This window comes from Phacochoerus africanus, chromosome 10, assembly GCF_016906955.1.
Source record: "Phacochoerus africanus isolate WHEZ1 chromosome 10, ROS_Pafr_v1, whole genome shotgun sequence".
In the NCBI taxonomy this organism is placed as follows: Eukaryota; Metazoa; Chordata; class Mammalia; order Artiodactyla; family Suidae; genus Phacochoerus; species Phacochoerus africanus.
Genome location: NC_062553.1, coordinates 101,866,562 through 101,881,891, shown reverse-complemented (window position 1 = coordinate 101,881,891; position 15,330 = coordinate 101,866,562). Strand labels below are relative to the sequence as shown.

Genomic DNA, 15,330 nt, shown 5'->3' with positions numbered 1-15,330 from the left:
ACACATTACCCATGTCAAATTCCTGATTTTCATGTTGTACTATAATTAAGATAAAACCATTGGGGGAAATTGCGTGAAGGGCACACAAAACCACTCTGTACTACCTTTGCAATTTCCCATGTATCTATTATTACAAAGTAAAAATTAAAAAAAAACCCAGAAAGATCATTAGAGAGCTTCCATCATTACAGCAATTCTCATGGAAGTCTCTGGATGGCGATAGTTGCTTTTGAGTTGCTTTTGTACCCTATTTTAGTGGCACAATGGTGAATGGTGAAAGTAGGTGGTAGACAACTGAAGGGAGTAAACCTTGTCATGAAAATTAGTGAGTCAAATGAAATGTCAGATAGCTTAATGATCTCCACAACATCAAACACCTTTAGAATAAAAGGCTTTTAAAATAAATAATTCATTTTTATGATGCTGTCTAACACATATCTGTAATTACAGGGTGGCTCTTGGTGCTAAGGATGAAAGGAAATAGAGTCAGAAGCTTTCTGATTCCAACTCTTCACTCAGTGGTTAAATGAAGAGCACAGTGAATATCACCTCCCTCTCTCCTCTTTCCTCTTAACACTTTCATCTTCACTCCAGAGTAATTTAGTTTCAGTTTAGTTTTTCATTTGAGGAACCTGGATCACATCTCGGCAATTTCTAGTTCAGAGAATTTGTGATGGGGCAATTTTCCCCTGGGGCAAAATTAGATGTTTGATTTAGCAAACTTGGATTCTTGTGGGGGTTTTGGAGCCTTACTAGGAAGTAAAGATTAAGAATGACTGAGATTTTTTCAGACTTTGAAAAAGACTATTGCAATTAATTTCTCTGTGTAAGTACAGAAATAAATTCTAAAACGTTATTTCGAATAAGGGACGTAAGGGGTGCCCTGGTGGCAGGTGGAAGTAAGTAAGATAGTTATATGCTTTTTCATTCTTGGCTTTCATCCAATCCTTTCATAGGCCTTCTATTTCCTTATAGGCAATAAAGGTTAACACCTGTACCTCATGTGTTCAGCCTTTTCTGGCTTTATCTTAAATTTGGCTTCATAGCTGTCACTTTTGAGGTAAAAGTGAAACTCTCATTTAAAAATGTTAGGAGAGTAGCACTTCAGCTCAAGAGGGAAGTCAGAACTAGAGATTGTAGACATTTAGAGTTTGAGTCAGTATATGGTAGTGCCTGGGAGTGAACTTTGGAGTCATACTGATTGGGAACCTTAGCTCTCAAGTTTGGCAAGTTATGTAACCTCTCTGTACCCTAGTTTTTAATTTGTTAAGTGGAAATAAGTGGGCATAATAAGAGTATTTATCTCACAGGATTTGGGGAGTATTAAATGAGTCAGTAAATATAAAGTGCCTGGCTCCTGCTTGACAGTGTTAACTATTGCTAGTATATTACGGTTTACATTTCTAGTTGTCTTATGTGCGTATTTCACATCTGCTCCAAGCAATCAGAAAACTTCTACACAGCTAAGACTTTTACACTTTTCTTATTACATTATGTACAGTATCTGTAATAAGCCTCTAACTCCAGGAAGTCGTTTGCTTGGGTTCATTCTCTAATAACATGAAGAGTCTTTCTCTTTAAAAATGGTGAGCCACTTTTCATTACTATAACAACAACAGACTTACTTGAAGGATTCACTGTGGCAGCGTTTCACACAATCAAGCTCCCTTTACTGCTAGAGTCATAAGAGTATTATTGCTCTCTATTCTGAGTGGATTCAGTTCAAATCACAGCACATGATTTTTCTTTTTGTTAGCCATCTGTCCCAAACTGTGCTCATCTGTCTTCTGACCTCTTTCTTAGACCAGGAAGCAAAACGACTTCAAATTCGCTCCTAACCTCCGCCTCTAGGCCCAGGCTCCGCCCCCAGCCCGGGGAAAGGGCGGGGCTCAGGTGGCGTGCCTCGAGGCGCCGGCGCCGTGACGTCTGACGTTACCAGTTGACGCAGCCGCAGTGCCGCCCGGCCCTAATTCGGACCCCTCCCATTCTCCTCCGCCCCTCTCTGGGTCAGTGGCTCCGGGGTCCCGGGGTGGACTTGGGGCGGTGGGCGCGTGTGGTGGGGTTAGAGGGTCTGGGCGCGGACAGAGCTCTGCAGGCCGGGTCCGGCTCAGTGCTGCAGCTGCCGCCCAAGGCCCTCGGCGTCCCCAGGAGAAAGACCAGAGCAGTTCCGGGCCGCCCGGGCGCTCGTTCAGGTGAGGGGACTGGTCGGTCCGGGGAGGGTTAGGTGGGCAGCACTCTTCAGCGTTTCTGTACCTCAGCCTGGCCAGAAACTGGGTATTTTGGCTTTGTCGCGGCTGACTGCTGCGGCGTTGACTCATCTTTTACTCTTTTGCCATCCTTACCTGCAGCAGGGGGGACTTGTACATTGTGTGTCGGAGGTCAGTGAGAAGGCCTGGAAGGGCCATGACAGTCAGATGACTGGGGGCTCAAATGCAAGAGCTGGCCCTGCAGATGGTAATAAGGCGGGTGGGCGACGCCCACTTGCTGATGCGTGGGCAGGACCGTGCACCTGCAAGTTCAGGCTACAGCCTATTTAGCACCGGGCTACAGGAGACCCCATACTGCTTAATACGGGGTCGATTTTGGACCAAGGGCTGTGGATCTGTAGAAACTCCCTTTACTCCCGAGCAGTGGTTTGTTTTGTATTCTGAATTGGTGCTTGCTGAGTCTACACTATGGAAGAGTACATTTCAGTGGAAACATCTTTGACCAAAGGAAGGTGAAGAAAAGTTAATTTTCCTTCTGTGGAATTGTCCCCCTTCTGTCCCTCTTGGCATTAGTTTTGACTGTAGCAGGATAGGGGGCCGCTTGTTAAAGGGAAAGAGTTCTTGTAAATTTCCTCTGTAAGGAAATCATTGTTTTCCGTGACTGTCCAGGAGTCTGTTTCAACTGGTTTCATGTTGCTGCTTTCCACTCCGTGCATAGCAATAAAGCTGATTTAAGTTAACTAGATACATGAAGTATAAAAATAGACGAGTTAACCAGAATATTTGTTATATAACTATTGAGTAATACATGCTTTATGTGCATGTTATTTAATCATCATAACAATTCTATCATGTAAAGTCCATGATTACTATCATTTTACTGATGAGAGAAGTAAATCCCATAACCCTAGAAAACAACTTGTCCAAAGTCAGAGCTGTGATTTAGATCAGATAATCAGACTCCAGTTTACAGTTCCTTAATCAGTATGCTTTACCATTCTCAAGCATCTTGGGTATTTGCAAGGTGATTTTTATTTGATAACAAGTGTGCAGGTGCTGCGAATAGGAGGGAAACTGAGGCATCATTCTTGTCAGCAAGTTTGAGAGAACATGTTTTTCATGGTGACACCTGGAGTATGTTTTAAAGGTAGAATTTGACTTATAGAACCTCTGACTATCAAAATCATACTCTTTCCATAAGTACAATGGTTTTGAAACCTATAGAAGACTGTAGTTTGGAGATTGTGGTCGTATTCTAGTTTTAGGAGTTTTTCTTGCTCGGAAACTTTAAAGAAGGAGGTGTAATATTGGACTAACATTAAAGCTTTCCTTGCATGTGCGAGTGTACACACAAGTGCATGTGTAATCAACTCATTTAATCTGAAATGGTGAAACTGCTGATAAAGCAGAATATCTTGTATAATTGGTTAAAATGGTGTTCTTTTCAGGTTTGTGAAGATGAAGCACTGCAGGAAGGCCTTCTGAAGATCAAGAAAAGGAAAAACAGAACATTACAGACTGAAAAAAGCAAACAGGTAAATATTTGGGGTTTCAATTCAAGTTCAGAGGAAATCGTCTGACTTTGTGCTTTGTAATTAAACCTGCTTAAATGGCCTAGGAATGGGGGTGGGGTGGGGATAGTGTATAATGTGACCTGCCAATCACTTTACTTTTTGAACTATTGCTCTGTGATCGACAGTTGAGTCATGTGTTTTGCTTGTGTATTGGCAGGAGAAAGCCAAGGGGTTGATTCTATCAAGTGTCATCATTCTTTTCTCTCTCATTCTTTTCTTGCTCATTAATCTGCCCATGTTATAAAGAGTTTTAAAAAGAAATTAAGAAAATTAGTTGAGTTTTGGGTTCTTCATAGAATACTGTACATGGTTGAACTTAGGTATATTTTTTACTATGAGTTCTAGTAGAAGACATGGTTAAAACATGATTAAGAAAAGCTTAATTCATTTCATAAATACTGAGTACCATATACCAGGCTTTTTTTTCAGGATTCAGTTAAGAGTAGTGGTCATCATGGTCCTGGAGAGTACTAAGGTAGTGAATTTTTTTCTAGCAGATAACATTTTTGTGAACCCATAACTTTTTTTGAAGTTTCATATACAAGGATGTTTTTGGTTTATGTGAAAGACTAGGAAAACAGCACTACTCACATGGTAAATGTTTTATATATATAAGAAGTCATTTTAGTTAATAAAGGAAGATGCTCTACTAGAGCTACTTTAAGGTACAGTGGGAGACAAGGATTCTTATAAACTTCATTTTAGCATACTCTTTTTCAGGTTAAAGATATCTTCTTATCCATTCATCTGTTGATGGGTACTTAAGTTGTTTCCATATCTTGGCTATTATAAGTAATGCTGATATATATGTGTATATACATATATATATGTAACTGCTGTTTCATAAAAACAGTATGAACTGTTTATAAAAACAATGAAACTTTGTCATTTGTGACAACCTGGATGCACCTTGAGGATATTGTGCTAACTGAAATAAGATGGAGAAAAACAGGAGTTCCCGTCGTGGCTCAGTGGTTAAGGAATCTGACTAGGAACCCTGAGGTTGTGGGTTTGATCCCTGGCCTTGCTCAGTGGGTTAAGGATCCAGCATTGCCGTGAGCTGTGGTGTGGGTCACAGATGCAGCTCAGATCTCGCGTTGCTGTGGCTCTGGCATAGGCTAGCAGCTACAGCTCCGACTTGACCCCTAGCCTGGAAACCTCCATATGCCGAAGGAGTGGCTCAAGAAATGGCAAACACACACACACACAAAGATGGAGACAGACAAATAACATATGATTTCATTCATGTGTGGACTATAAAAAACAAACGAATAAACCAAACAGAAACATAGATACAGAGAACTGAAGAGTGGTTAGTACAGGGGAAAGGATTAGGGCAAAATGGGAAAAGGGGATCAACTGTGTGGTAATGCATAGAAACTAAATTTTTGATGGTGAGTGCACTATAGTGTATACAGAAGTACAAATATAATGTACACATGAAACTTCAATCAGTGTGACCTCAGAAAATAAATTAACATGGTCAGATAGGCAACAATCTGGAGGATGATTTGGAGAGAGATGAGGTCAGAAGCATGGCTGTCAATTGGAGGCCTTGTAGTAATCCAGGTGGCAAATGAGAATTAGAAGCAAAGTAGTGCAAATGGGAATTAAGGCTTGGAGATGGGTTAGATAGATGTAAGATCTCACAAAATTACCATTCTCATACTTTTTATTAGTTATCTACCCCAAACTTTGTGGCTTAAAATATTTATCTCAGAGTTTCTGTGAGTCAGGAATTTGGGAGTGACTGAAGTGGTTGCTCTGGCTTCAGGTCTTTCATGAAATTGTAGCCAAGATCTTGTACTCAACTGGGGCTGGAGGATTTGCTTCCATGATGGTTCATTCACCTGGCTGTTGGCTGGAGGCCTCAAATCCTTACCACATGGACCTCTCTAGCACTCGTTAAGTGTCCTAATAAGGCAGCAGGCTTCTTGGAGCACATAATCCGAGAGAGCAAGGAGGAAGCTATGATGCCATTTTTGACTTAGTCACACACACCACTGCTTTGCCATATTTTTTTAGAACTGCATCACTGAGTACAGCCCACACTTGGGAGGGGAATGAATTAAGCTAAGCTCCACCTCTTGGAGGGAGAATATAAAATAATTTTTGGACATATATAAAAACTACCACACAGCTTCTTTCAGTTGTCAGTTTTTTAGTTTTTTTGTTTTTATCTTTTTAGGGCCATACCTGCAGCATATGGAAGTTCCCAGGCTAGGTGTCAAATCGTAGCTGTGGCTGCTGACCTACACCACAGCCACAGCAAAGCAGTATCTGAGCTGGGTCTGAGACCAACACCACAGCTCATGGCAATGTTGGATCCTTAACTCACTGAGTTCAGGGATGGAACCCGTGTCCTCATGGATACTAGGCAGGTTAGTTACCGCTGAACCTTGAGGTGACCTCCCAATTGTCAGTTTCTTTAAGGGGCAAGTAAGCTCTTTAAAAATATGTAGACATAGCCTTTATGTCCAAGTGAGAGAGAAGTGCAGAAAAGTGGGGAGGTGGTTCAGTGAGATTTGACTCACTTTACAATTCGGCCTCCTTTGCCACTAATTAGGCTCAGTAACTTGATGATGTGTTGCTTCCTATAGTTTAAAAAAGTGGTTGCTGACCTTTGATTTAATGGAGGATTCTTTGAGGAGAAAAAGGTGCCATAGTGGGTAAAATATGAATTTTTTACACCAAAATATGGATTTTGGTAACATTAATAGTAGCTCCTAAACTAGAATTTAGAGCTAGAAGGAAGGAACTCATTTTTCATAGTAAAGAAATTGAGGACTAAAAGATAATTACAGGTTGATTTCTGTGTTATACTGCTTCATCTCATATTGCCTTATCTGTTTACCTATATTGTATATACTGCCTCATACACAATATGAGAGGCAGTATAACACAGATTCTACAGCGAGACTGTCTAGGTTTTTTTTTTTTTTTGTCTTTTTGCTATTTCTTGGGCTGCCCTCGCAGCATATGGAGGTTCCCAGACTAGGGGTCCAATTGGAGCTGTAGCCACCAGCCTATGCCAGAGCCACAGCAACGCAGGATCCGAGCCGCGTCTGCAACCTACACCACAGCTCACGGCAACGCCGGATCGTTAACCCACTGAGCAAGGGCAGGGACCGAACCCGCAACCTTATGGTTCCTAGTCGGATTCGTTAACCACTGCGCCATGACGGGAACTCCGAGACTGTCTAGGTTTAAATCCCAGGTCAGCTCTGTCTTAGCTATATCTGTGTCTAGCTTCTCACAGCAACTATTTGCTCATCTATAAAATGGTGAATTGTAAATAGGTAGTTATTTCTAATTATTAGATCAATAAATAAGTGTATAGAACAGTGCCTGGCACACAGCAAGCAGTGAATAAATGTTAGTTTATGGTAGTTATATTTTTATAATGGTAAGTTGATACCATGGAATGAACATTTCAAAGAGTAAGATAGCATTGTTCACAATGTTTACGTTCTAGACTTTAGACAACTGACCTTATTGAACTTTTGTCACTTTTTATGTATATGTACAGTATGTTTCTGTTCAGCTCTGTATCCTTTTAAAATACTATGTTGGATATCAGCAGTAGTATTGTGTAAGATCATACATGCATTAAACTTCCTGAAGCAGCCTCTTTTTACAGTATGTACTCAAAAGCTCATTTTCAATTGTAACAGTGTTCTCAGCTCATAGGAATTGGCTATTAAATGGACCTTTTGGGCTCTTTGCACAGCAGCATGCTAATAAAAAATATTTTCTTTGAACTTGATGAGAGTGTTGGTAAACACACATGGCCAATTTCTTCCTCCCTCTCCCCCATATCCAAAGACCCTATTTTATTGGGTGAGAAGTTTGGATAGGTATTAAGTGGGATTTTCTAGGAGTTCCCATTGTGGCTTAGTGGAAACGAATCTGACAAGCATCCATGAGGACGGAGGTTTGATCCGTGGCCTCGCTCATTGGATTAAGGATCCGGTGTTGCTGTAAGCTGTGGTGTAGGTTGAAGACGGGGCTTGGATCTGGCATTGTTGTGGCTGTGGTGTAGGCCAGTGGCTACAACTCCAATTCAATCCCAGCCTGGGAACCTCCATATGTGGTGGGTGTGGCACTAAAAAGCCAAAAAAAGAAGTGGGGTTTTCTGATGTAAGTGACTTAAGGCAGAAAATAATAGAAGATTAAAGGTCAGATAAGAAAATGGAAATACTAGTTTTATTACAAGAAACCTTTAGGATTTTGCTTTGCGGATGCTAGTTTTTTAAAAAGTTTTTTTGCCTTCCTGTGTATCAAGATGGAAGGAATATATAGCATTCTTTTTTTTTTTTTTTTTCAGGGCCACACTTGTGGCATGTGGAAGTTTCCAGGCTTGGAGTCAAATTGGAGCTGTAGCCAATGGCCTACACCACAGCCACAGCAACATGGGTTCCGAGCCACATCTCCCACCTACACCACAGCTCACAGCGACGTTAGATCTTTAAACTACTTAGCAAGGCCAGGAGTGGAACCCTGTCTGCATGGATACTAGTCAGTTCATTACAGCTGAGCCATTGCTGGAACTCTTGTTGATGACTTGAACAATACGCTGAAGGTAGTAAATACTTGTGATGGACTCTTTGGAGATGAGTAAAATTTAGAAATCATGGTTTCTTCTAAATTCCAAGAAGCTGAAGTTGGCTCTTTTTATCCCATTGTTAGTAGATGTGCTCTCTACAGGTTTTTAAGAGTTTTGTTTGTTTTTGTGCTTTCTATGAGTATTTAGATGAACCAACATAAATTTCTGGCTATAGAAGAAAGGTTTGCTAAAGTGCAATATTTTTATTGGATGGTATGACTTATTAAATGTTAAAAATTCTTTCATATGTAAGATGAACCATTTTTTTAGTATAGATTGTGATATTAAAAAGTGCTTTACATTTGTTTAGTTTGCTGATTTATACTGTTTGAATTACTGGTCACCATATCTGAATACTACTTCAGCAGTAGTTGCCTGGTGACCAGTGTACTTTGGTATTTGATCTGCTTTTAAGAATCTCAATGGTGTTTGTAGAATTATATTATTTGTATTAATGTGTTCTTGAATGTCATTTATGTCAACTAATTTCTTTAGGTTATAGATTTCCGTTCTTTAGTAAATATATATTTTTCTCATAAGGAATGAGATACATTTTAGTCATTGTTTACTGGTATGCATTTTATTTTTTCTTAGCTTTCACCTTGTGTTGAAGTGATTTACAAAAAAAAAAAATTAATGGTAGCTTAGCTACCGCTGTTTCTTGTCAAGCAATGAGTTTTATGTTTGCTCTTCAAGGAAGAGATGGCCATTTTACAACTTGGAAAGGGGCTCAGATATTCAGTAACTTGCTCAAGTTATTTCACAGCTAAGGAAAAGATAGAGGGAATTGAAGGAGCTTTCCATTTCAAATCTGCTTTAAAGCCTACTCTCATTCCAGGATACCATTTTTTTTTTCTTTCTGATTGTTATTTTACCACTTAAATCTGTTGGTCTTGGAGTTAGTTAATAGTTAATATGTCAGACTGTGCTTGATGCATGTAGAATACTGGTGCTGAAAGGGACCTGGAATGACTCTTTCTAGGTAGAGAAGATTATACCTTATCTATTTACCTAAGAGGATAATTGCCTATTTTGCTTAAATTAACAGAATAGTATATTATATGTTGCTTTATGTACACAAAGCTGTTGACCCTGTCCAAATTTGTTAAGGAGACTACTTTTTTTTCCCACCATCTCTTTTTTCAAGTTTTCCCATCTTCAGGAATCTCAAGCCTTTTAGGATATTCTTGAGTCCAGCTTATTAATGAGAAAACTAATCTAAGGAATTGATTTATATTAATAACATGGGTTAATAATTAATGGTAGCTATTATTGATACACTCTAAGGGTATCTTAGCATTTTAAGAGAGAATATTGGTTGGTACTCTGTTTGAAGAAATGGATGGTGGGATTTTTATGCTTGTATCCTGATGGGCAAAACTTTTTAGGCATAGAGGGCTCTTAAAATCACTATATGTTAAGTTCCAGTAGTGTCTTAAATGTAAACGTTTACATATTTCTTTTCCATGAGATGTTCAATTACAGGTCCTTCCTGTATTCTGTTTTGTATATTTATTTGTATAGCATCATAGAATTGGAAGGAGCATCTCAAAATTACTCATTTCAGGCCCTCTGCCTTTTGTTGGTGAGTGCTCAGACAACTTGGGCTGTTATAGAAACAGTCAATAAATTTAACACTCTTAAAATTTCATTTTGGATAAAAATGTTGTGGTCTGATTTGTGTTTTACTTTTGTTTTGAGATATCATCATGCCATAGGAAAGGTAAGCAGTCTGTGTGGGCAGTTTCTTTGTGTTGGTATTTACTGAGATCATTGGGTCAATTACCTGGCTTCTAAGTAAGGAGGACATAAATGACTTTGAAATTGGGACCCCAGCAAAAGTATCTCAAGATAATTCTACAAAAACCAAACGGTAGCTTGAAAGTTTTCAAGTTAAGTATGTATTCTGTAACAGTTAATGTAAAATCAGTCAAGTTTGTCTGTGGATAAACAATGCAGAAATATGTACAGAGTGCATACTTTACAGAATTTCTACTGTAAAGAATGCTGCTGTGTGCTAATAGGTATTCATGCTTGATGATGATGAGAATGTGAATGCTGATTAAGTTCAAAAAAGAGCTATAAAGTTGATTTACTTTCCAGCTCTTGAAACGCATGTAGTTTCCTTTATGGAAAACGAACTGTGATTAGATCAAGAGAATTTTAATATAATGGTCTGAAGATACAAATAATTGTGACTTATACAAATAATTGTGACTTTATTGTTGCAGGAGGGATTTGAGTATGATTAATTTTTTCCTTTATTTTTATTATATTTTGAATTGAGTTATCAAAATGTTGGATGTCCTCTTTTTAAACTCAAGCAAATGAAACCCAAATTTTCTTGAGTGTGAAAAAGATCAGTTAGGAGTTCTTTGGCCTTGAATACAGTGGAAATACTTGCTTAACTTCGTGAGTAGTTTATAATTACGTACTTTCTATAGTGATGCATTTATTTCAGTCATTTATGAAACAAGTATTTGTTGAGAGGCTACTGCATACCAGGAACTTTGTTGAATATTGTGTACTCAAATGAATAGGGCAGACACATCCTTAAAGAGCAGTTAGATGTTTGGGGTGGGAGGAGACAGACTTCTAAACTGATAATTATAATACAATGTCATAAATGCTAGGTACAATTACCACTGTGGGCATCTGGAGTTTACTACCACTGGGGAACTCTCAGAGACCAAATAGAATATACCTCAGAGTTCTCCCAAGCCAAGAGCAGGGGAGCTGCAGGTGTTTACCCACCAACTTCCTAGCCATCATTGACATTAACTCTGGCATTTCTGGCTTGCCCCAAGTACAAACTTGAACATGTTCCTACAGTCAGAAAGCAGTCCACAGCAGGGTATTATAGGTTTCACAATGAAGCGTCTTCCTGCATAAAGGTGAGTGTCCACTGTATATGGGCAGGACACCAATGGGATTGGTTACCAGTATCAGGCATTTATACAGTATATTATCTGTTGTGTGCCAGGTGTTCATTGCTCTAAATGCTTTACATATCCAAACTCATCGGTTCTCATTATATACTCTGTGAGGTAAATACTGTCAGTGTCCTCATTTTACAGATGAAGAATTAGAGCACAGAGAGGTTAAATAACTTACCCCTGGTCATACGACTATAACGTCAGAACTGGTATTTGAACCCTCCTGGTCTAATACATAGTCCATACTCTTAATGCATTTAATGGTCTGCTTTTGGAGCAATACACAAGCAGGACCTTTTGACTCTTCTGTTTTTCCCTGGTAACTGCTTCCTCTTTCTCCCTTCCTCTAATTTCTTTCCTGCTAGTGTTCTTTACTTCCTTCCTGTTTATAGCTTGCTCATCTCCTTTTTCTAGAGCAGTGCAGCTGTTCTTCCTTCCATTTTTATACTCGGGGCTATCAAATAATTCTTGCTAAGGCATTAACTGATCTTTCTGATGTTTTGATGAAGGCTTTGAGTTTGATATCATTAGGTATTTGCATTTTAATTTTATAAAAGGACAGGGATTTAAAAACTATAGAAAGAAAGACATGGTGGTAGAATGACAGATGACCAAGTTGATTCTTTTGGGTTGGGAGATACCTATTCGTAGGCCGTAGTAATAAGGAGAGGCCGAGAGATGTGTGCTTGGGCAGGAAAAGCCCCTTTCTCACCTGTTTTGTCCTGTCTTCCAACCACTACCCTCCGTTTTTCTTTTGAAATTGTGGGAAGTATTACATGACAGTTGTAAAACATTTAAATAATAGGTATGAAGAGTAAAAAAAAGTCCTGCTTTACTCATCCTTTTCCTTCCCTTAAACCGCCTCCCAGTGTTCTCCTTTGAGGTGGCCACTCATGGCTTTGCTAATGTTTCTGCAGATTGGTAAAAGTAGGTACATATACACACACCTTACATATGCCATATATATCTATATGGTAGTACATATGTACTACATACAATAAGATAGTCTTTTCTTTTTAAACATAAGTGGACTACTATTCAGTTTGTTGCTCAACTTGTTTTTCTTCTGCTGACATTATGTATATCCTAGACATTTCTCTGTATTATCCCCTGTAGAAGTATTTTGTTCTTTTAAAAAATGCTGCATATTATTTTCTATGGCAAGAGTGTACCATGATTTACTTAACTGTTGTTTCCCTATTATTTGACATTTTCCCCTATTTTCTCAGTCTGATATATAATGCCGCAGTGATTATCCTTGAAAAAACATCATGTCTAAGTATTTCTCAGAAATAAATATAGCCCTAGAACTGAAATATTAAGTCAAAGTCAGAGCATGCTCATTTTTATAGTATCTGATAAATTGTTCTTCTTAAGGCAGTTTACTCCCCTTGACTATGTATGACTACCCATTTCCCCATACTTTTGTCAATATAGTTGCTTGTAATCTTTCTAATTTTTGCATTTATGACTAGTGGGTGACAAATTGTGATTGTCCACAGTTGGTAATGACATTGATTATATTTGTGAATTGGCTGTTTATATATTTCCTCCTATTTCTATTAGATTATTTGTATTTTTGGTATTGATTTGTAGGATGACCTCTATTCTTGTAGGACCAAAGCAAGCTTTGGTCTTCTAAGACTCTGATGATGCAAGGACTAAATGTTTTATTCCTTTCTGTTAAGGGGAGAGAAAATAGGTTAAATGTAGTATTTGAAAAGATTTTAAAAGTAATTCATTTTGGAAAGTAGTCTTGGAGTTCCTGTCGTGGCTTAGTGGTTAATGAACCCGACTAGGATCCATGAGGACGAGGGTTCGATCCCTGGCCTTGCTCAGTGGGTTGAGGATCCAGCATTGCTGTGAGCTGTGGTGTAGGTCACAGACGAAGCTCATATCCAGCTCATATCCCATTTTGCTGTGGCTGTAACGTAGGCTGGCAACCACAGCTCAGATTCAGCCCTTAGCCCGGGAACTTCCATATGCCGAGGATGCAGCCCTAAAAAGACGAAAGAAAAAAAAATAGTCTTTCGTAGAAAGTTATTTCTGAGAATGGTGGTAATAGTGATAGTATTAAATAAGGAGCTTTGATAAGTCTCTGGTTGGGGCTGTGTTTGGTTAAACTTTCACTTTTCATTTGCTTTTCTTTGTACATCACCAAAGTAATAATTGCCACAATTTTCTGATGTGGACAGCAGTTTTGAAATGAATGCCATGGATTTTAAGAAGGATGAAGAGAATATATGTGCATCATGAAACTATTAAGAGAACATGTCTTAAAAATGTAGATCAGTGTTACTTATGTAGTAGATAAAATAGGCAATATAAAATGATATGATACTTGAAAACAGGTGGTTGTGTTCAAAGCAGTATCACTGATTTTATGGATATGAAGATGAATAAAACAGTTTCTCTTGGTTGTATCAGAAGAAAGAGGCAAGATAGATTAGATTCAGGTTGTGCATCTTTGGCAGGAATATCAAGGAAATGAAGCTGTTTTATTAAAAATGCACTATTTTGGAGTTCCCATTGTGGTGCAGAGGAAACAAATCCGACTAGGAACCATGATGTTGCGCGTTTGATCCCTGGCCTTGCTCGGTGGGTTAAGGATCCAGCGTTGCCGTGAGCTGTGGTGTAGGTTGCAGACGTGGCTCAGATCTGGCGTTGTTGTGGCTGTGACGTAGGCTGACAGCAACAGCTCCAATTAGAGCCTTAGCCTGGGAACCTCCATATGCCTCGGGTGTGGCCCTAAAAAAAAAAAAAAAGTGCACTATTTTGATTTATCCCCAAATTAGATACTTTGATCACTTAATTAATTGCCACCTTTCTCAAAAGTTCCTGTTCTCCCCTTTGTCATTAATAATTATTTTGGGAGGCAGTTATTTTGAGACAGTATGAGTATTCTGTTGCTCATCAAAGTTTAGTTGATTGTATTGGTGTGATTCACAAATTTGTATTTATTAAATGGGTTGTCATTTATTATTATTATTGGTTTTAATGCTTAAATTGTCCCAGATTTTGCCAGTGACAGCCTCTTTAATCTGGTTTCTGTGTCCTTCCGACATGTTTCCATCATTCTTTGAACACTGTCCTTTCTGGAAACAAGGCTCATCTTGACTTTTCCTTGACCTTGTGGAATCAGCCATATCTTCAAGGAGCCCTTTCAATGGAAAATGTTCTTTTTAACTATCAAGGCTTTATCTGTTGTTTTCTGTTAAAGATTTTTTATTTACTAATTGGACAAATGTTGGTTAAACTGTGTGATACTGCAGTTTTCTGACTTTGCAACTTGAATACCCTCTTTCTACATTCTTTTTGGCTATGGATTATTATGTGATGGGTGGTCCAGGTGATTTTACATGAGGACTATAGATTCTTTTGCTGGGTACATCACTTTCCCTTGGATTTGATTTTAAACAGACTCCCTTTTATGTGTAGATCTGAATGCCGGAGCACATCCCTCATGAAGCATCTCTTAGGAATCACAAGCTGCTCTTTTCCTCTTTAGTAGTGTGCTGGTGATACATCTTTAAAATGGTAAAAATAAGTGTGAAATAGGTGCAGATGTTATTTTATAATATGTAAACCATTATGTAGTATGTTAATGTTTGGTTTTAGATTATAGGTCTTGTCAAAATATTTTCTCCTTTTAAAATTATTTCTGTTTTTTAATCTACAGAACTAAAAAAAGGAAGGGAAAGCTCATGTTGTGAAAGTTAGTCTCCAAATTTTAAGTTGCCAGTGACACAGTTTTCAAAGCCTTGAAAAATATGATATTTTACCATTTTATTGAAATGTAATTGACATATAGCATGTATTAGTTTAATATATAGCATAATAACTTGACATATGTATATATTGCAAAATGATTGTCACAGTAAGTTTATATATTTTTTTTGTCTTTTGTTGTTGTTATTGTTGTTGTTGTTGTTGTTTGTCACAGTAAGTTTAGATAGCATCCATCACCTCTCATAATTACAAATTCTTTGTTCTTATGATGTGAACTT

General features: G+C 38.4%; 1 protein-coding gene across 9 annotated transcripts in view; it reads left to right on the top strand.

The window, feature by feature from the left end:
* Nucleotides 1–1,917: 1,917 nt before the first annotated feature.
* BLTP1 (bridge-like lipid transfer protein family member 1) overlaps nt 1,918–15,330 on the top strand; it is a 198,236-nt gene continuing 184,823 nt past the window's right edge. For 6 of the 9 annotated variants that reach the window (XM_047751654.1, XM_047751651.1, XM_047751656.1 and 3 more), the window contains exons 1-2: nt 1,946–2,192; nt 3,656–3,742. The gene's annotated coding sequence lies outside the window, so the exon portion shown is untranslated. Of the gene's footprint in view, nt 2,193–3,655; nt 3,743–15,330 lie in introns of all 9 variants that reach the window. The other 3 variants (XM_047751650.1, XM_047751659.1, XM_047751649.1) reach the window with 3 other exon arrangements.